General features: G+C 40.4%; 1 protein-coding gene, 1 non-coding gene and 1 pseudogene across 3 annotated transcripts in view; 1 reads left to right on the top strand and 2 right to left on the bottom strand.

Moving 5' to 3' along the window:
- The window catches only part of FAM168A (family with sequence similarity 168 member A), a 209902-nt gene that overhangs the window by 172598 nt on the left and 14451 nt on the right, over positions 1-22853 (bottom strand). The gene's annotated exons all lie outside the window — the stretch shown is intronic.
- LOC111724547 lies at positions 4367-4468 on the top strand. Its single transcript, XR_002772829.1, has one exon. It is a non-coding gene; the product is annotated as a U6 spliceosomal RNA (small nuclear RNA).
- Positions 10092-11490, bottom strand: LOC105886805 (annotated as a pseudogene). The gene has a single exon (XR_002771737.1). The product of XR_002771737.1 is annotated as a C-terminal-binding protein 2 pseudogene (transcript).

Genomic DNA, 22853 nt, shown 5'->3' with positions numbered 1-22853 from the left:
TAATTTTTTATCTCATACAGCTTCCACATTAAAACTAATTATTAAAAGATATATGGCTCAATGCCTCACTAGGGCACCAACCACATACCCTGGAGCTGGCAGGTTCAAATCCAGCCCGGGCCTAGCAAATAACAATGACAAGTATAACCAAAAAATAGCCAGGTGTTGTGGTGGGCACCTGTAGTCCCAGCTACGCAAGAGGCTGAGGCAAGAGAATCACTTAAGCCCAAGGGTTGGAGGTTGCTGTGACCTGTGATGCCACGGCACTCTACCCAGGGCAACAGCTTGAGACTCTGTCTCAAAAAAAAAAAAGATATAGTAATATGATATGTAGCTTACTACCTGACATTTAAATCTATAATCTAAAACAATAGAATCAATTGTAACACTCTTATATGAGGAATAAATTATCTGAATATAACAGCCATCTCAGACTAAAATAAGAAGAAGAGCTTAGGAATTCTCAAATATTTTGAACTATAATTGTACACAAAAACAACACAGAGCAGGGCAGCTGAAAAACCAAGTAGCTAGGCTATGACATTACTACATTTGGATGTGATGTGATACTGCCTAGAAGCTAAATGAAGCAAAACTGGCTTCTTCTCAAGGGCTAGGAAGAAGGCTATTAATGGAACTAACCCTTGATCTCTGACTGCTCACATGTTCCTATCAAAAGTCACATAATTTCCTTTTTTATACAATAACAAGGATATGATATATGTTTATAGGACAGATGAGCCAAAACACTTGAGCCTATCTATGATTTTGCCCCTGTAACAGCACCTTTAAGAAAATAATTTCAAAGGAAAAACAGTATGCTATGGTAAATACAAGGAAACTTAGGTTCTATTCCCCAGTTCTTTGTTTTCAAACTATATGACCTTGAGCAAATCAACTAACTTCTCTGGGCTTCTGTTCCTTATCTGCAATAAGAGAGTCTGGAACAAATGATGATCTCTTCCAGCTCCATGAAATTCAAAGGCTTATAAATTTTCTAATAAAAATAATCCTGTTATTTTAGTGCCAATATTTCAGTGCAAAAAAGTCACAGAATAGGCAGCGCCTGTGGCTCAGTGAGTAGGGTGCCAGCCCCAAATACCAAGGGTGGCAGGTTCAAACCCGGCCCCAGCCAAACTGCAACAAAAATTAGCTGGGCACTCTGGCTGGCACCTGTAGTCCCAGCTATTTGGGAGACTGAGGCAAGAGAATCGCCTAAGCCCAAGAGCTAGAGGTTGCTGTGAGCTCTGACACTACAGCACTCTACTGAGGACAACAAAGTAAGACTCTCTGTCTCCAAAAAAAAAAAAAAAAAAAAAAAAGTCATAGAATATACTTAGTACCACTTCAATTTCCTTACTTAAAATATACACTTAAGCAAAAAAATAAAAATAAAAAACTAATTTGCCACTGTCATATCCTCTTTACAGAAATACAAAAGAAATCTGACAAGGCAATCAAAAAGAGTCCAACACAATTAAGTTCACCCAGACATCAGAAAAATTATTTCTTCAAGTGTTACAAATGCTTAAGTGTAATTCCTTTCTCATATAAAGGCTCTGTTGAGACAGTCACCTTACCTTAATGGCTCAACAGTATTAAGTGCCACTATAATTATTGTTACTGTAATTCTCAAACATAATCAAATAGTGACCAAGAATGAAGCAATTAGGAGAAAGCATAGGATAGAATAGTAAACTACCAATTTTAATATCATCACTCTCTAATAATCCTAGATCAGCATTGACTTTTTCTTTTCTTTTTTTTTTTTTTTTTTTTTGAGACAGAGCCTCAAGCTGTCCCCCTGGGCAGAGTGCCGTGGCATTACAGCTCACAGCAACCTCCAACTCCTGAGCTCAAGCGAGTCTCCTGCCTCTGCCTCCCAAGTAGCTGGGACCACAGGCGCCCGCCACAACGCCCGGGCTATTTTTTGGTTGCAGCCGTCATTGTTGTTTGGCGGGTCCGGGCTGGGGATTCGAACCCGCCACCTTGGGTGTACGTGGCTAGCGCCTTAGCCGGTTGAGCTATAGGCGCTGAGCCAGCATTGACTTTTTCAATCACGCATTCCCTCACCAACTTTTATGGAAAACATACTCTATGCTAGCCACCAGGAAAATGGAGATCACACACACACACACACACAGAGCTATCCTATCTACCCTCAAGTAGCTCTCTCAGTCTCTCTCACAGGGAATTTTGTCCCTTAGATTTAAAAAAGAAAAACTTACAGAAAGATTTTTAAGGCTGCCTCTTATCTTCAGTTAGTCTAAATTAAAGAACTATTTTCCCTACCAAAAAGACTACTGTACATTCCTAAGGAAATAGATGTGAATCTATAAGTATGATAGAGGGAAAAATGTGGGATTTTAATTCAGGAGATCTGGAATTAGGGGCCCAGAAATTCCGCAACTCTGTATAATAAGTTCACTTTACTTTTCTTCACCTATAGAATGGAAATGAAAAGCATAATATCTGCTTCACAGAGTTCTAAGGTTCAAATAAGACAACATATTCATATATGCCTATATATTCATTTACTCATTTTCTGAGAAAATATAGTGTAAGAGTTAAGTATGCAGGCTCTGAAGTCAGACTGCTTTAGGTCTAATCACAGCTATAATCCCTTCATAAAGCTATGAGGCTGAGCAAATTTCTATCTCTGAGACTCAGTTTTCTCTTCTATAAAATAGGGATAGTACGAATTAAAACAAATATTGCACTTGGCATAATGCCTGCTAGATAGAACAATGTCAGCTAACATTATTCTTAGCTCTGTGCTAAATAAAATGAGTAAAAAGGAGAAAAACCCAAAAAAGCTACTAGTTTAGTGTAAGAAACAGATTAGCAAAAAGAAAAAGTTTAAATCATATAAAAATACTTTACAAAGAAAGAATTACTCAAATATCAGCTGACATTATTCTATATAAAGTTATTGAGATAAAGTAACTCAGACTGATTCTGAGTGGGGCCTATGGAAACCCCCCTACACTTAATCACTGTATGGCCATCATACTGGGAGACAAAGAGGGTAAGAAAGATAACTAAATGTGTTCTTATAATCAAATAAAATGCAGACTTTGACACTATCCTAATTAACACTTATTCTACCCTAATGTTAAACAGAGAAGGCAATGATCCAAACATCATAATGCAGTCACTTGCAGTAAAGAAAAACTGACAACCCCCCAAAGAAAAATGAGTAACATTAGTTTCATAACAAAATTCAGAGACAGAAGCCTGTCTTCATATGGAAAAATCCTTAAACAATACAATGCAGCATTCATGTACATCAATAATTAAATACAAAGAAAATATGGGTTGATGTTCCACTTAGGAAAAATATCATCTCCATCACTGAAACATTGTAAATCGATTTTCAGGGAAGAAATAACTTGAAGTTGATCACATAAATTAAGCTTTCTAGTCTGTGGCAGCAGATCCCCTACTTGCCAGCCACTTACACCTCTTTTTAAATGAATATATGTCAATAAGCTCACCTGAGAGCAACCACTGGATATACGTAGTCACAAAACTCACTTGGAAAATTCCCCTAAAGATGGACACAATTTAACGGCTGAAGGATAGGAAGAGTTAGTAATGGAAAAAAAAATCTACTTGAACTTCTGTACATATTTCTAAAAGACTTAAAACTGGGATTTCAAATTGAGTGTCCTCATAAGGGAAGCTGTTAACACCAACACTACTCTTTCAACCAATTCTCCTTCAAACATTGCCCAGTGTCCTAAGTTTTCTAATCAAGGAACATCCCTCTTCCTCAATACTAGACCAAGATCTAAACCTCAAGTCTAAGTCCCCTTGGCCTGCCTCACAGTTGTACCACCATTTCATCCCATTCTTACTTCCACTATGTCAGATATATTCAGATATATTCAGATATATAGTCAGATACATTCACGCAACAGTTTCTCTAACCAGGGCCTCACTCTGGCCTCTTCTCTTCTACTGTCTCCAAAGACTACCACAAAACTCATCAAAATGTCTTCTTTGGGAGGGTATGGAGGATCAAGCTTATAATCCCAATACTTTGGCAGCCCAAGACAGGAGGATCACTTAAGGCCAAGAGTTTGAGGCCAACCTATACAACATAATGAGACCCTCATCTCTACAAATAAATATTAAAAAATCATACTATAGGTGTGGTGGTGCACCTATAGTCTCGAGGACATGGGAGGCTGAGGTGGGAGGATTGCTTGAGTCAATTTGAGGTTACAATGAGTTATAATTGCATCACTACACTCTAACCTGGGCAACAATCAACACCTTGTCTCTGGAAAAAAAAAAAACACATTTTTCTTTAGCTCAAGGGAAATTTTAAATTTCCTTCTTAAAATGGTAAATTGTATGCTTGCTTTGGCAGCAAATATACTAAAATTAGAACAGCAGAGAGAAGATTAGCACAACCACTACACAAGATGATACACAAATTTGTGAAGCGTTCCACATTTTTTTTTAATGGCAGTAAATTCTCAATAAGCCCCACCTAATCTAATTATGAAAGTCATATAATAAGTTACTATCTTAACTGACATTTTTCAATTTAAAAGGTATTTTCACATCCATTATTTCATTTGATCCTCACAACAGATAGGAAGGGCACTTATTATCTCTATCCCAAGACTCAGAGAGAGAAAGATAGTTGTCAAAAAAACTCAGCTGGCAAGTAGCAAAGCTGAACTTCCCAAGTTTGTATGATTACAAATTCAATGCCCTTTCCACATATGCACTCGCTCTCTTAACCAAGAAAGTGTAAACAATAAACCAGCTATCTAAATGTCCTATAAACAAATTACCTAGCTGGAGAAACAAGTCCGCAGAGAAAAAAAAAAAAAAAAAAAAGAACTCCATGTTAAACAGTATCAGGATGAAAATATAACAGCACTAGAAGTTGGCCACCTTTCAATAAATCCTGTGGCCAACAATAAAAGAGGCATCAAATTATCCCCTGATACTCCATTAATAGTAAAGTTAATCAAGAAAGAAGGAAACCAACATTTATTGAGTCCCACTATGTTATAGGTACATGGCAGACACTACAAAAGACATTAACCCTAACATCTCCGTAAAGTGGATATCCTATCACTATTTTTCAGTTAAGTAAAATAAGGCTTATCTGAGGGTTAATGGATTATCCAGTGATGGTTAAGAGATTTATACAATATTATCTAAAACATGGCGGTACCAAGATTTTGAATGAAAACCAATCCTCAAATTCCAAAGCTGAGGCTAATTCCAGTAATTACATCATGCTTTGGAAACTTTTAACGAATTCTTAAAATATCATTATATCTAGAAATTCTTTAATTTTGGAAAGATAATCAAAATACTCCATGTGCCTTACTGCTGTGATATAAGATTAAATGATAAGAAAAGCAATTAGATACACATATCTGACCACAGATACTAACTCATTTATAACACATTTTTGAGCCAATTGCTTTATTATCTAGCAGTTTAATAGAAACTTGAATGTATTTTCAGAGTGGCTTTTAATAATACTATAACTGAAAACCAAGTATAAGCTTTGAATCTGGTAAATTACCTGTTATTAAATTAGCTAGGATATTTTAATTTAGCTACTAAACTACTCTGAATTTAAGTTTTTTGTATAGGTAAAATGGAAACAATATCCACCTCTCAGAGTTTCCAGTAAGATTTAGAGATAATATAAGTAAAACACCTAGGGCAAAGTCTCACATATAATAGCTATTATCATTCCTGCCCTCTCTGGATATTCAGCTAAAACATGTAGTGAAAATTAGTAACTCAAACATACAATATTCCAAATATAATGAGTTGTTTGGTACCATGGAAAATAAGCATTCAGATGATTTAAATTTTTAATTTTCATCAGATATTTTGGCATTAGATAGAATTTTTTTAAATCCCAAATAATAGAAACAAATCTGGGTAGTTTGCCTTGAAACCCTAAGCAGAATTTCTTCCCCTGATCCTCTAGTTACCTAGTAACCACCTGCCAGCCCCAAACTAAAGAAAATTGGCTCTGCACCAGGCTAATTACCCAACCAGCCTGAACAACCTAAAATGAAGTCTGAAATAAAAGGAATTGTCGGCCAGAATGTTAGTGAAATTATCCACAACAGGAGACCTGAGAATCCAAATACCACCAGGCAGTTATTTCCATGAGAATAAAATCACAATTTATGAGCCCTGCAAATTATACTGTTATTAAAACAAACATCCCATTGAGACTACAGCTATCAGATAAATGGCTTTATTGTTCCCATTGTTATATCCATTGCAGCAAAGAGGTGCAAACTGAATGAGCAGTTACCAGAAGCAGTGATTTCTAGGAAATTACAATTCTACCTCCACCTTAAAGCTCCCTTTGTGTTGAAGTGTACAGGCTCTAAGTGGAAGAATGGAGACTCAACTATTGTCCACATACTCCCCTACTCAAAGATCCCAACAACTTCCCAAGGAAACTCACCAGTTCTCCCATATTTTCCTATTTGTTCTCCCCCCACCTCAGGTTGTTTCTGGGCTCACCCAAGAAGAACAAGCTCAATTCAGCAAATCCATTTTTTTCACTAGGAAACCTTTAGACAATCCTCCAACCCAAATAAACACAAACGGAGACAAAAAAAAATGGCTCAGGTTTCCCTAGCTCCCACAATACAAAATTATCTCCTGCTAGAGCAATGAGAATGAGCTAGTACAAACACATGGCATAAGTTTCTCCCAATAATAAAAAACAAAAACAAAAAACTTTATAATAACTGCAAGCATCACAAAACTTGAACTATATTTACAGATTTAAATGGAAAATCTGAGACACACTACCTAAGAGTTGTCCTATGATGAATTACATCATGGAATGGGGAAGGCAAAAGTAATCCCTTCAGGCTCAGCACCCACAGCTAGTGGTTAGGGCGCTGGCAACGAACACCGGGGCTGGAGGGTTCGAACCCGACCTGGTCCTGCTAAACAACAACGACAACTACAACAACAGTAACAACAACAAAACAGCTGAGCGTTGTGGCCGACACCTATAGTCCCAGCTACTTGGGAGGCTAAGGCAAGAGAATTGCTCAAGCCCACGAGTTTGAAGTTGCTGCGAGCTGTGACACCACAGCGCTCTACCAAAAGCAACACAGTGAGATTCTGTCTCAAAAAAAAAAAAAAGTAATCCTTTCAATACTAGCCCAGTGAATCTACAAATCTACCAATTTTAGAAATAAAATGAACAAAACTAGCATTACTGGACATCTGCTATAAGCCAACCACTGTATACACATTATTTATAATCCTCACAGCAACCCTCTGAGGGTTGACTATCTACCTCTGAGGTAGAATATCTACTGACAGGTAAGAATTAAAGGCTCAGAGAGATTAAAAGTTTGTCTAAAGTCTCATAGCTACTAAACTAAGATTTGAATTAAAGTTTCTAACTTTAAAGTCTAAACACTTTTAACCTTTGGTTTTCACTTTTTTGTTCTACCTATTAGAAGAATATTTAAAAAAAAGACTTATTAAAAAATCTATAAGAGGCTCAGCACCTGTGGCTCAAGTGGCTAGGGCACCAGCCACGTACACCTAAGGTGGTAGGTTCGAATCCAGCCTGGGCCTGCCAAACAACAATGACGGCTGCAACCAAAAAATAGCCAGGCATTGTGGCGGGTGCCTGTGGTCCCAGCTACTTGGGAGGCTGAGGCAGGAGACTCGCTTGAGCCCAGGAGTTGGAGGTTGCTGTGAGCTGAGATGCCACAGCACTCTACCCAGGGGGACAGCTTGAGGCTCCGTCTCAAAAAAAAAAAAAAAAAAAATAGTTCTAACACCATGAATCAGTCATAGGACACAATTCAGATTATATAACTTTATCATACAATTCACTTGCAAAATTTTCTTTTAATTTCTTAACAAACTTGTGAAATATAACCTTTCCCCACTTTACATGTGAGAAAACTGAGGCTCAGATTTTGTGATTTGCCAAAGGCAAAATGGAAACTACAAATCAGAACTCTGACTAAAAGCTCATCACCTATGCAGCTTTCAGCTTTATCACAATGCCAGGCTTAAATATACACAGAAAGAACTCCAAAATCTGTTGTGGAATTCTTTGCTTAATTTGAAGAACATCTGTTCATAATTAATAGCATGTGGAACACTAGGCATGGAGGTGAAGCCTTGCATCCTATGACCATCCCCTTAGAGCCTCAAGATGCCTAAATCTAAACTTTTCAGCTTCAAAAACTCTGGAAGCCCATTCAGTGGAAGAGGACAGGAGCTCTTGGGGACAGAAATGAGTTTTAGCACTGACCTCCTAAATGTACTCTGGCACACCAACTGAAAGCTTAGATGGTAATACCGGTTTCCTGGGATTAAGGGCCTACTGTATGTGTCAGGCACTATACTAGGCTCTTTATATACCTTGTTCCTAATCTTCCCAATGGTCTTTTGGGCAGATACTAGAATCCTTATTTTACACATGAGTAAACTTAGGCTGAGAGATAATGTGAATGAATCCTGACTGGTCTGACTTCAGAACCATTGTTTATAATGATTGAAAGTTGATCAGTGGTTACCTGGATGAGGATAACAGGGAGGGCAAGAGAAGGGATTTCAAAGGGGCACTAGGAAATTTAGTGGAGGTAATGGATATGTTTACCATATGAATTGTGGTAATGATTTCATGAGTATATACATACATTTGTCACAATTTAGCAAACCACGCATTAAATCTGTACCATTTATTGTATGTCAGTTTTACCACAATACAGCTTAAGGGGAAACACATACACAAATGCATTGTTCTTTTTATCATCCACTATCACCTGAGAATATCTGCCTTTAAATTGGGTCTGATCACAGAGAAGCCAGGCCAAAGAATGTTTTCCTTAACCAATTTAGTTTCAAGTTTATGTAAACTATCAATAAAACATCACTGCAAGTTTTAAATACCTAACAATAACAAATTATTTCCAACCATTTTAAAATATATTTCCATACAAATGAAATAGAAATTATAAAATATAGCCTGGTAAAAGGTTAAACAGTAAAGTCTTTGGCATCACACAAACCTGGATTGAAACCCATCCTTAATTTTTACTAGTAAATCTAGTCAGGTTTCTAAATCCCCTGTCTAGTTCCTCATACATAAAATGAAAAGTTCTGAGGAAAAGCACATACTTATTTAATAAATAAAAAGAAAATGACAATAACAGTGCTACTATCTTAATTCAGGCTGCTACACATATAACAGAATACAACAAACATTTATTTCTCCACAGGTCTGGGGACTGGGAAGTCTAAGATCAAGGTACTAGCAGTGTATCTGCTAAGAGTCTACTTCTGGGTTTGCAGACAGACCTTTTCTCATTGTATCTTCACTTAGTGGAGAGCACAAGAGAAAGTAAGCTTTCTGGTGTCTCTCACTTTTATATTTTAATACAAAGGGTTTAATAGTATTTGAAAAGGAAAATCCATTAAATCAACATAAAGTTCTTAATCTATGGAAATGGCTGCTGTTAATTATTTTACAACACTTGGTAAATATCACCATTGTTAGATTACTGACAAAAAAGGTTTCAAGGCTCAAAGCCTGTGGCTCAAGTGGCTAAGGTGCCAGACACATACACTTAAGGTGGCGGGTTCGAATCCAGCCCAGGCCCACTAAACAACAATAACAGCTGCAACCCAAAAATAGCAGGGCATGGTGGGCGCCTATAGTCCCAGCTACTTGGGAGGCTGAGGCAGGAAACTCGCTTGAGCCCAGGAGTTGGAGGTTGCTGTGAGCTGTGATGCCACAGCACTCTACCCAGGGGGACAGCTTGAGGCTCTGTCTCAAAAAAAAAAAAAAAAAAAAGGTTTCAAGAATCACTTTTCTTCCTGAGCAAGCCAATTTTACTTTGGGGTAAATTAAAATCAAAACATGAGCACCTTTGTTTCTTGAATTGACCCACTTTTCATACTGATGGACATGTATGAAGTTTTGATTTTCAATTCAACTATCACATGAGGTAATTGTCAGCTTTCTTGAATCTATTCAATGGATTAGGCAGATACAACCCTTCCAGCATCAGCATCCTCTGCTATTACTCACTGGGGTACTCTCAATTGTCCCTGAGTTTTGTGGGCTGGTTGGAAGAGGGCACTTGGGAAGGGTGTGCCACTGAAGGGAGGTCGTCAGTCACTGGAATGCCTCCAGGGATGATCCCTTCCATGGCTGCAGGCAGTCGTCCTGGAACCACGCCCAAAATACCTGGTGGGTATCTGTATGTGGCACCACTGAGCTCCGGATGAATTGCTTGTTGGTCTATTGCTGACCTGGCAAAGAATTCCTTGTTCACACAGTTTCCTAAGCTTTCTGGGATGCGACCTGTGATTGCCCGCCAGATCTCCATGGCAGCAGCCTCCCTCATTTCCAGTGAGGCCTGCTCACTGTACCAGGCTGTGTGGGGAGTACAGATGAGGTTTGGTGCATCCTTCAATGGACCCTGAGCAAAGCTAAAGGGCTCGGATTCATGCACATCCAGGGCCGCCCCTTGTATCCTGCCCTCCTTGAGGGCCTGGGCTAAGGCTTTCTCATCCACCAGGCTACCATGGGCCACATTCACAAGGAATGCTCCTTGCCTCATCTGCTTTATAGTAAAGTCATTGATGAGGTGATGGTTATGTTCACTGAGACTGCAGTGCAAGGAGACACAATCGCTCTCATACAGCAAGTCCTGTAGAGTGTAGACCCTCTGCACTCCCAGGGGCCGCTCTATCCCATCTTGCAAGTAGGGGTCATAAAATATGACGCTAAATCCAAAGGCCTTGGCTCGAACAGCAACCGCTTGCCCCGTGCGACCAAAGCCGACGAGGCCCAGTGTCTCCCCGCGGATGCGTGCTGCTCCCGAGGCCACCTCTCGGATCTGCTCCACACTCTGTACCCGCATGCCCTCCCGCAGTTCCTGGTACAGCCATGTGTTTCTCCGGTATAGGTTGAGAATGTGGCAGATGGTGGAATCGGCCGTCTCTTCCACTGCTGCAGAGGGGATGTTGCACACAGCGATCCCGAGCTCACCAGCAGCCTTGATGTCCACGTTATCGTAGCCACTGCCTATCCGCACGATCACTCTCAGGGCCTTGAACTTCTCCAGATCCTGCCTGGTGAGGGTGATGGTGTGGTACATCATGGCGCCCACAGCCTCGTTTAACACCTTCTCGTGGATCTCCTGAGTAGACTGGGCGTCACAGAAGGCCATGGTGGCCAGGTCCTTCAGGATCAGCCTCTCCACTGTGCAGTCACGGCCGTCCAACAGCGCTACCAGGGGGCGGGGGTGCAGGGGGCCGTTCATGATCTGGGGGCGGTTACCTTCACAAATTCTGTTCAAGCACTGTCTCTTGACTTTGTGATTATCCACAAGGGCCATTCTTTATGGAATTTTGCAACTCTCAGATTCAAACGGCAAAGCAGTCCTCTAAGAACTTAGGGGAACTCGCAGGAGTCTGCCTGCGTTACGCCACTATGAATCTGTCCACAAGCTCTATAGTTCACACGGTGGGCTGTTTGCCTTTTTAAGGAAATACAGTTTCATGGGTTCAAAACCATTTAAGGTGATGAAACCCCTGTCCCAAGCAACCGCGTCCTCAGTGAAAGGAGCCTACTCCGGATGCTGCGCGGCAGCGGCTGTGCAGCACCCCCTCAGCGCGGCAGGGCCCCCAGTTCGGTACCTAGCTCCTCAGTCCCTTGGTCCCTTGCTCCTCCAGCCGATACCAGCTCCTCCAGGCCGTGTCTGAGCCATCTTAAAATCTGGTGTCTCTTTTTATAAGAATACTAATCCCATCATGAGGGCTCCAGCCTCCTGACCTAATTATTTCCCAAAGGCCCCACCTCCAAATACCCATATAGTTGATTAAGGCTTCAACATACAAATTTTGGTGAGACACAAACACACTCAACTCACGGCACTACTATTTATTGAATTTATGCTATATGCTAGAACTAAGCACTTTAATTATCTCATTTAATCCTCCCAACAACTGTACCATTAAATAACATTATATCTCCATCTAAAAGATGGAGAAAATTATAGAATGATTGAGTAACTTTGAAGGTAACATAGCAAGTAAATACAACCACTGGGATTTTTTTGTCCAATATTTAAATTTTTATTTTGTACCCCTTGGAATGTTACATATATCATTATGGGTATAAATACAGCAAATAGGGCAGTTTAGTTTAGCCAAAACAATTGAGATTATTTCAATATTAAATATAAATCAGAAATAACCACTTTTTAACCTTATATGAATGGTATGCACAGTTCAAGTCAATGATAAATACATAGTAAGACTATAAATAAAATGTTCATAATAAAAATTTCCTCTTAAATGACAGTATTCTTTTATATATCTATTCCTCACATAAATAGGTTGCTTTAGCACTCATTCTTCTGTGCTTCTTAAAAGATCTAGCATCATAACCAGATATTATTAGTTTTATGTAGACTCATAAGTAACCAGATAGTTTTGTGTATCTATATATATTTTTTACATCTGAATAAAGGTTAAAGATTCAGTTACTCCATGTAAATAGCTTGCTGAATTGCCATTAAAATGCCTGCCATTTCCAGCAAGTAAAAAAAAAATACATAGGTGTGGTGGCTCACGCCTATAATTCTAGCATTCTAGGAGGCTAAGGCTGGTGGATTACCTGAGGTCAAGAGTTTAAGACCAGCCTGAGCAAGAGTGAGACCTGGTCTCTAAAAATAGCCAGGGGGCCTGGCACAGTGACTCATGCCTGTAATCCCAGCACTTGGGAGGCTGAGGCAGGTAGATTGCCTGAGCTCATAGGTTCGAGCCCAGCCAGAGCCAGAACAAGACCTTATTTCTAAAAATAGCCAGTGATTCTCTGTCTCCAAAAAAATAAAAAATAGGCTTGGCGCCTGTGACTCAAGCAGCTAAGGCACCAGTCACATATACTTGAGCTAGTGAGTTCGAATACAGCCCAGGCCCACCAAACAATGACAGCTGCAACCAAAAAATAGCCAGGCGTGTGGCAGGCGCCTGTATTCCCAGCTACTTGGGAGGCAGAGGCAGGAGAATCGCTTGAGCCCAGGAATTGAGGGTTGCTGTGAGCCGTGATGCCACAGCACTCGACCCAGGGTGACAGCTTAAGGCTCTGTCTCAAAAAAATAAATAAAAATAGCCAGGGGTTATAATGGATGCCTATAGTCCCAGCCACTTGGGAGGCTAAGGGAAAAGGATTGCCTGAGCCAAAGAGTTTGAGATTGCTGTAAGCTATGATGCCAGAGCACTCTACCAAGGGCAACAAAGTGAGACTACCAAAAAAAAAAAAGGAGATTTCAATTCCATTTGATATATATATTTTTTGTTTGTTTGTTTGTTTTGTTTTTTTTGGAGACAGAGTCTCACTATGTCACCCTCAGTAGAGTGCTGTGTCATCATAGCTCACAGCAACCTCAGACTCTTGGGCTTAAGCGAGTCCTCCTGCCTCAGCCTCCTGAGTACCTGAGACTACCAGCCCTCGCCACAATGCCCAGCTATTTTGTTGTTGTTGTTGTTACAGTTGTCGTTGTTTGGCAGGCCCAGGCCAGGTTCGAACCTACCAGCTCTGGTTTACGTGACCAGTGCCCTAACTGCTGAGCTATAGGCACTGAGCCATTTCAAATATTTTTTTAAGTATCTATTCTGGGCCAGGCATTAGGGATAAAGAAGGCATCCTGCTTTCCTATAGCTTACAAAAATAAGACTAACAGAAGAAAATAAAAATATAATTTTCTTCTCTACTTTGCTATCTCTTATATTTTTGCAAGTTGATTGTATAAAACCATCTCTGGGCTCAGTGCCCATAGCTCAGTGAGTAGGGTGCCAGCCACATATACCGAGATTAGCAGGTTCATGCCTGGCCCAGGCCTGATAAACAACAATGACAACTGTAACCAAAAAATAGCCAGGTATTATGATGGGCACCTGTAGTCCCAGCTACTCAGGAGGCTGAGGCAAGAGAATTGCTTAAGCCCAAGAGTTTAAGGTTGCTGTGAGCTGTGACACAATAGCATTCTACCAAGGGCAACAAAATGAGACTCTGTCTCAAAAAAAAAAAACCATCTCTGGTGAGAAAAGTCATCTTCCATTTTTAATTTGAAGACTCATATGCCTTCATGCATAAAAGAAAACTGAGGTCACCATCTATTGTACATCCAGGATAGAATAACACTGAAAAGGTCCAGACTAGAAAAGTGAGATTCAGATCTGGTTTTGGTCTCTTGAAATTTTACTTCTCTAATATCAGAGCTTCTATCCAGGAATCCAGTTAAACTGCAGGATCTATCAACTACCTAAACACTTCTGTCTTTATGGTCCCATCAACCTTTAACCCTTTCTACTGAGAATGTCCAAATCCAAGCCCACCTAATTTTCAGGGAGTCTGTAGGTATTATAGAGGTAAACAGGGTGCTAAAGACTCAGTCCTTCCTACTTTGGTAGATTTCATCTTCATCCAAGCCACCCAAACAAAGAAAGAAACCACTGGGATTTAAACTTACCTTGCAAAATTATTCTGAGGAATAAACTTGAATACTTAAAGAAGGAAATAAAATACTGTCAGTGTCAGTATAATATAAATGACACAGCACCCTATCCCCACCCCTGCCATCTTCAAAGTCATTTCCTCTGAAGATGACTACTCCAATGAAAGGGAAAGTTTAATTTACTTTTAACTGATGAAAGCTAGCAGTAAACACTTTACCCAATTTATACCTAATTCACAGTCTACAATGTAATTACTATTTTTCTGTTTTATTGATAGAGAAAATGAAATCCTGAAATGTTACATAATCTTCCATAGTGGCACAGACATTAGCCACATCACTGGGGTACAATATAAGTCTTCTTTTTTTTTTTTTATTGAACCTGCCACCTCCAGCATATGGGACCAGAGCCCTACTCCCTTGAGCCACAGGCGCCGCCCGAGTCTTCTTTTTTTTTGTTTGAGACACAGTCTCACTTTTTCACCCTCAGTAGAGTGCCGTGACAGCCCACAGCAACCTCAAACTCTTGGGCTTATGCGATTCTCTTGCCTCAACCTCCCAAGTAGCTGGGACTACAGGCACCCGCCACAACACCCGGATATTTTCTTGTTGCAATTGTCATTGTAGTTTACCTGGGCCGGGCTCAAACCCTCCAGTGTCGGTGCTTGTGGCTGGCGCCATAACCAGTGTGCTAAGGGTGCCAAGCCAAGCATAGATCTTCTGACAGGAAATGGAGACTTTTCCATTTGACTGGTTACTATCCAAGCCACTTAGAACCACACTCAATAATTTTTCAGAAACCATTCATTAGGCACCGTAAGCAGTATCTTCAATAATAGCACAGAATCAAAGTTTCATGGATTCTGGACTTTAAAATCTTTGCCCTAATTCATGATGCTTACAGTGTTTGCACTTTTTTTGGACAGGGCTGGGTTTGAACCCACCACCTCCAGTATACGGGGCTGGTGCCCTACTCCTTTGAGCCACAGGCGCCACCCCAGTGTTAGTACTTTTTTTTTTTTTTTGAGACAGAGCCTCAAGCTGTCCCCCCTGGATAGAGTGCTGTGGCATCACAGCTCACAGCAACCTCCAACTCCTGGGCTCAAGCGAGTCTCCTGCCTCCGCCTCCCAAGTAGCTGGGACCACAGGCGCCTGCCACAATGTCTGGCTATTTTTTGGTTGCAGCTGTCATTGTTGTTTTGGCAGGCCCAGGCTGGATTTGAACCCCCAACTTAGGTATATGTGGCTGGCACCTTAGTCACTTGAGCCACAGGCGCCGAGCCTGTTAGTACTTTTTAAATGACATCTACATACTAATATGCTCAACCTTTTTCTCACTTATTGCTGGTGTCGGTATGAAACTGATGCTCAAATCCGTCAAAATACTATTGTCAATGAGTAAATAAAAAACAAAAACCGGCTCGGCGTCTGTGGCTCAAGCGGCTAAGGCGCCAGCCACATACATCTAAAGTGGCGGGTTCGTATCCCCAGCCCGGGCCCGCCAAACAACAATGATGGCTGCAACCAAAAAATGGCCAGGTGTTGTGGCGGGCGCCTGTAGTCCCAGCTACTTGGGAGGCTGAGGCAGGAGACTCGCTTGAGCCCAGGAGTTGGAGGTTGCTGTGAGTGTGATGCCATGGCACTCTACCCAGGGGGATAGCTTGAGGCTCCGTCTCAAAAAAACAAAAAACAAAAACAAAAACCAGAGTACTTATATAGCACATGTATAAGGTTCTTTCACATGTATTAAATCCTTGCAACAACTTTTAAAGATAGATATAGATGAGATTATCCTCATTTTACAGGGGGAAAAAACAAGAGATTCAGAATTCTTAAACAACTTACCCAAGTCAGAAAGCTAGTAAGTGGATGAACTGGGGTCCAACTCAGGTCTTCTGACTATATCCAGAATTGTACACATGCAAGACCTAGTCTCTTTTACAAATAAACTCAGGTTTCTACTCCTCCAATAACTCAGCCCCAAAAAAGGTTTTAATACTCCTTTCTGCTACTTATTTTATAGCATCTACAACATAATAAGCTGTAATATACTTGTTTATACCTTATCTCTCTTGCAATTGGGAGCTCCTTGAAGATAGTGACCACATCTTATTCATCTCTGTGTATCATCAAAACTAACCTAAGACAGACACCAATACCCATGCTGACTGAATGTGTACAAAAGTGATTATTTTTGCTAGCTATAAGACTCTTGAGTATTTGAGAATCATAATTAATCATCAGTTAGAGGCGGGGCATGGTGGCTCACACCTATAATCTGAGCACCCTGGGAAGCTGAGGCAAGTAGATTGCTTGAGCTCATGAGTTTGAGACCAGCCTGAGTAACAGTGAGACCCTATCTCTACTAAAAATAGAAAAACTGAGACAAGAAGATCACTTGAGCCCAAGTTGGAGGTTACTTTGAGCTATGATGCCATGGCACTCTACCCAGGGTGACAGCTTGAGACTCTGTCTAAAAAAAAAAAATCATCAGTTAGAAACTACTAAGGGCTTAACAGAGCAGTCATAAAACCACCTTATTCCTGACCAGGCACAGTGGCTCATGCCTATGATCCTAGCACTCCAAGAGGCCAAGTCCAGTAGATCACTTGAACTCAGGAATTCAAGACCAGGCTGAGCAAGAGTGAGACCCCTAATCTCTACTAAAATAGAAAAATTAGCTGGGAGTTGTGGTAGCCGCCTGTAGTCCCAGCTACTTGGGAAGCTGAGGCATGAGGATTGCTTGAGCCCAAGAAGTTGAGGGTACTATGTGCTCTGATGATGCCATGGCACTCAACCATGGGTGGATAAAGTAAGATTCTGTCTCAAAAAAAAAAAAGAAAGAAAGAAACAAAAGAAACAAAAAAGCCATATTTCTTAAAGTCTCAGTCACCCCACCACCAAACAGGTAAGTCAAACCCTCTATTTCAGTTTTTAAAAATCAAATGCAGGCTCAGCATCTGTGGCTCAAGCAGCTAAGGCACCAGCCACATACACCTGAGCTGGCAGGTTCAAATCCAGCCCAGGCCCACCAAACAACAATGACGGCTGCAACCAAAAAATAGCAGGGTGTTTGGCAGGTGACTGTGGTCCCAGCTACTTTGGAGGCGGAGGCAGGAGAATCACTTGAGCCCAGGAGTTGGAGGTTGCTGTGAGCTATGATGCCATGGCACTCTACCCAGGGGAACAGCTTGAGGCTCTGTTCAAAATAAATAAATAAATAAATAAAATAAAAATAAAATGCAAGGCTGAGGTGGGTGGTTTGCCTGAGCTCACAGGTTCGAGACCAGCCTGAACCAGAGCAAGACCCCGTCTAAAAAATAGCCAGGCGTTGTGGTGGGCACCTGTAGTCCCGGCTACTTGGGAGGCTGTGGCAAGCAGATCACTTAAACCCAAGAGTTAGAGGTTGCTGTGAGCTAAGACACCACAGCACTCTACCAAGGATGACCAAGTGAGACTCTGTCTCAAAAAAAAAAAGAAAAATCAAACACAGAAGAAATTGATCAAATCTGGTCTTGCAGCACTTATTTTACATTATTTAGAAGTTAAAATCCACCAAACGTTAATAAAGAAGAAACATGGAAGTAGAAAAAAGAATATTAGACTGAGAGTCAGAAAAGCAATCCTAACATCCCAGCTTCTCCATTCACCACTGTGATCTTTAATCATTCCAAGTATGATACCAGAATCTGTCACAAATAAATTTCTTGCTGAGTATTTTGTGTCTACTGCATACACAGCTCCACTTACCCAGCTCTGGGCAAAGAGTAGAGGACAGCTTCATGAAAATGGGCTGAAGCAGAGTGGAGACAACAGAAGGGGCAGGGAGATGGGGCAATAGCCATTACAGAAGAGCTACTCTATTAAAACTCAGCCTCGAACAACATGGAGTAATGGTGACTGGTTGGAAAATTACAGCAGCTAACAGGCTAGCCTACAACTGTGTATTCACTTGACAAGTCCTTACTGGCTCCTATTGTATGCAAGATCCCAAAACGAGTTATAAGAACAAAAGATTAATCAGACCCTGCCCACTATAAGTGAGAAGACCAACAAATAATAAAAAAAAATGGATAATTACAATCAGAGTAACCTAGAGATGGGTACTTTATCTCAACATAGGAAAGTCATGGAAAGTTTTCTGGAAAAGGTTAACTCCTAGACTGAGTCTTAAAGGCTGAGTCACAGAAACCAATTAATATTAACAAAGAGTTGGGTAGGCTAAGAGAAGAGCAGGGGCAAAGACAGTAAGAGAAGAGGCATGGCATATCTGAAGAACTGCAAGCATAGTACAACACACGCTTCAGCCGTGCTAGAGGTAAAATGTACAAACTAGAAGGAGAGACAAACAATGATACTGTCAAGGAAGCTAGGGGGAAGATTCTGAACTGCCTCTCCCTAATCCCAGATACCATACCTGGAAACCTGAACCTCATCTCAGAGGTTTTAATTAGCCAAGAGTTTGAAAGGGTTTCATGCTAACTCACTTCTAGAAGATAGTGCTCCTATAATGACAATGGGTTGAAGGGCAGGCTTTCAGATATGCTCATTTAGAATGGAGTTGGTTTTTCCCTCCATAATTCCGCAGTTTGATCAAAATGTACCGTCAAAGCCATAAAGCCATAAATCCCAAAATAAGGATAATATTACCACCAACAAAAACAAATGCAAGAAAGAAAAGAAAAATAAAAAACTCTCCTCCAGTTGATGGAAGTCTTTCAGATTGCATGTGAAAACCCCACACTGTACCCTAGAAGTGCATTAATGTACATAGTTACCGTTCAATAAAAAAAAAAAAAAACTCTCCTCCTTTGCTACTGGGGTAGGGTACTATAGAGAAATATCAAATCCTCACAATGATGACTGGTATAGTTAGAAAAAATTTAGAAAGGGGTGTTTCTCACATTCACTGACCTTTTTTTTTTGAGACAGAGCCTCAAACTGGGGCACTGGGTAGAGTGCTATGGCATCACAGTTCACAGTAACCTCCAACTCCTGGGCTCAAGAGATTCTCCTGCCTCTGCCTCCCAAGTAGATGGAAATACAGGCACCCACCACAACACCCAGCTATTTTTTGGTTGCAGCTGCCATTGTTGTTTGGCGGGCCCGGGCCAGATTGGAACCTACCAGCTCAGGTGTATGTGGCTGGTGTCTTACCTGCTTGAGCCACAGGCGCTGAGCCTCACTGACATTTTTAAGTGAGAAAGAACTATTAACTTCAGTGAACTCTCCAGAACAATCCAATCTGTTTTACCAGAATCCAGACCACAAAATTTAAAAAGTTAATGGAGGCTAGGCATGATGGCTCACGCCTATAATCCCAGCACTTTGGGAGGCCAAGGTGGAACAATCACTTGAACCCAAGAGTTTAAGACCAGGCTGAGTAACATACAGTGATCATCTCTACAAAAGTTTTAAGAATTAGCCAGCTAGGACACCTATATAATCCTAGGTAATCAGGAGGCTAATTTTAGGATGGCTTGAGGCAGGAATTTCAAGTTACAAGGAGCTCTCACTGTGCTGTATTCTCCACAGATTGACAGAGTGAGACTCAGTCTCTTAAAGAAAAAAAAAAGTCAGGCTCAGCACCCATAGCTCAGTGAGTAGAGCACCGGCCACATACACCAAAGGCAGCAGGTTCAAGCCCAGCCCAGCCTGCTAAACAACAATGACAACTGTAACCAAAAATAATAGCCAGGTACTGTGGTGGGCACCTGTATAGTCCCAGCTACTCAGGAGACTGAGGCAAGAGAATCGCTAATCCAAGAGTTTGAGGTTGCTGTGAGCTGTGACACCACAGCACTGTACTGAGGGCGACATAGTGAGACTCTGTCTCAAAAAAAAGAAAGAAAGAAATTGATGGACAGTCAAAGGTCACACCATACCTGCATTGGTTCACCAAAAATCCAGGCAAATAGGCAAAGTTTGGGTTTTGTTGCCAAGAAGACCAAGTAAGCCACAAGCAGAAAAGAAATCCCAAAATATAAAAACCAATATATACAGTGCTTCATTTCTCTAGTAAAAATGCTTAAAGCCAAAACATTGTTACTTCTCCATATACTGAAAGTCACATAAATCCCATACTTCTACTCTAGAAGGATAAATCCGTAACAGCTACCATTTGCTGAGTAATTAATACATGCCAAGCACGGTGGTAAGTTCTTTACATGAACTATCTCATTCAATCCTCACAACTACCGAGGAATTATGTACTAATTTTGCTGCCCTTCCCTTATTAAAGATTAAAAAAAATGAGATACAGAAAAATTAAGTAACATGCCTCAGGTCTCATAGATAGTAAGGAGATAAGCCAGAATAAAATAAAGGTGCTATATATTTCTAAAGAGATAATTAACCATCTAGGGAAAATTCATCATATTAGATCTCTCAAATTCCTAAATATCCAAATTATTTAAATTGTTTTATAGAGTTTATCATCAAAATGATTAACCCTTTCCCCATAATAAAAGATGGTGAAAAGATCATTGTGTGCAAAACCACTGTATCACTCTATACTTTGTAGCACCAACATAGAGGGTAGCTCAGTACGCTGTAAAAACTAGTTCACTCATTTAGCATTGACTCAGTTACACCACAAAAATGTGCTAAGCCTATGCTAGGTTCCAAGTGTGAGGGATACATGAGTAATCAGTGAATCTCTGTCCCCAGAAGGCAGCATGGCATATAAGAAAGAGCACTTATAGGCTTTGGAGGTAGAAAAGTCTAGGGATAATTACAACCCCAGTGACTTACTGGCTGATGAGCCCACAAAAGCTCAACATCTCTGAGCCTAAGTTTTCTCACACGTAAAAATAAGATAATTTTGATCACCCTTCAGTGAATTTGTGAGGTTTAGTTAAGATAACAGGAGCTGGCACAATGTAGGTATACAATATGCCTACATTGTATAGGCAGAACTAAGCCCCAGAACTAAGGTTCCAGGCTGTAGAGGAAAGCTAACTAGAAGGTAAAATAATGTTTAGCACCATGACTTATCTAGCCTACCTCTCTCTCCATTCTTCTGTACCTAATCACAGTGGAAAACCAAAATCATTACCAATTTTGGCTATGGCTTCTTCATCTTTTTATTTTCCTATTATAAATGCTCTCAGTTAAGAATAGGGACCTAACGTACTTACAAAGCACTTTTACACAGAGCTATGCATAATTCTGTAAATGCCACTTCACACCTTTCCTCCACCACAAGGAGGAGAAAAATAATCACTAAACCCGAAGATTTTCTAACATCCTGACAAAGTTGTAAAACTTCTCAATGATAAAGTTTTTTTGTTCTGCAAAGCCAAGGGAAAAAAAACTGCATTCACAATGGGTATCAAACAGTATTTTTAGTAAAGGTTTGACAAAACCACCTATTCCCCTGATAAAAAAGAAGTAAAGCCTAGAAACATAATCTTAGTAACAAACAAAACTGAATCAAGGCAGTGACACTAAACTGTAATACTATCAGTGCATTCTTCATAACCATGTTAAAAAAAAGAATAAAACCTAGTTTCAGTTTCACTAAAAACCTAGTTTCTGTTTGAAGTTGTAAAAATGATTACTTTTAGCCAGGAGTTGTGGTGCACACATCTAGTCCTAGCTACATGGAAGGGTGAGGCAAAGAGGATAATGTGAGTAAAGGAGTAGCCAGGCAACATAATTAAGACCTCTATCTCAAAAAAAAAAAAAAAAAAAACCTACTGATTTTATTAAATTTCAGCCCTTAATTAGGTATCTTTTTAAGATTTTGCATGAAGAAATGGAATGCACAAATAAAGTATTTCTGCTACACATCAAAGTACAAGAATCGTCTCAAAGAAAAGCCCTAAAGAACTTATGCAATTGAGTTACAAACTGAATTAGCTGCTTTTTCACAAAACATTTTTACTTGAAAGAACGACTAGCAAAAAAATAAAGATTATTCAACTTGGATGTTTAACAGGCCTTTTTCAAAAATGAACAATGTGAGACTGTCACTTCAAGAAAAACAAATGTCAGTATTTATTGCCCATGATAAAATTTGAGCTTTCAAGCAAAAATTAGAAAAGACTCATCTGATGAGATTGGTGGTAACATTAACAAATGTGATTTTTTAACATTATACAACAGAATATGTCAACATTCAGAAGATCTGCATAACTCAGTGATATAGATTGAAATGTGTCCCCTCGGCTCGGCGCCTGTGGCTCAAGCAGCTAAGGCGCCAGCCACATACACTTAAGGTGGCGGGTTCGAATCCCCAGCCCGGGCCGGCCAAACAACAATGATGGCTGCAACCAAAAAATGGCCAGGCGTTGTGGCGGGCGCCTGTGGTCCCAGCTACTTGGGAGGCTG

The sequence above is a fragment of the Otolemur garnettii genome, unplaced genomic scaffold (assembly GCF_000181295.1).
Source record: "Otolemur garnettii isolate 467f Iridium unplaced genomic scaffold, OtoGar3 scaffold00001, whole genome shotgun sequence".
NCBI lineage: Eukaryota > Metazoa > Chordata > Mammalia > Primates > Galagidae > Otolemur > Otolemur garnettii.
This window is presented reverse-complemented; position numbering and strand designations above follow the sequence as displayed.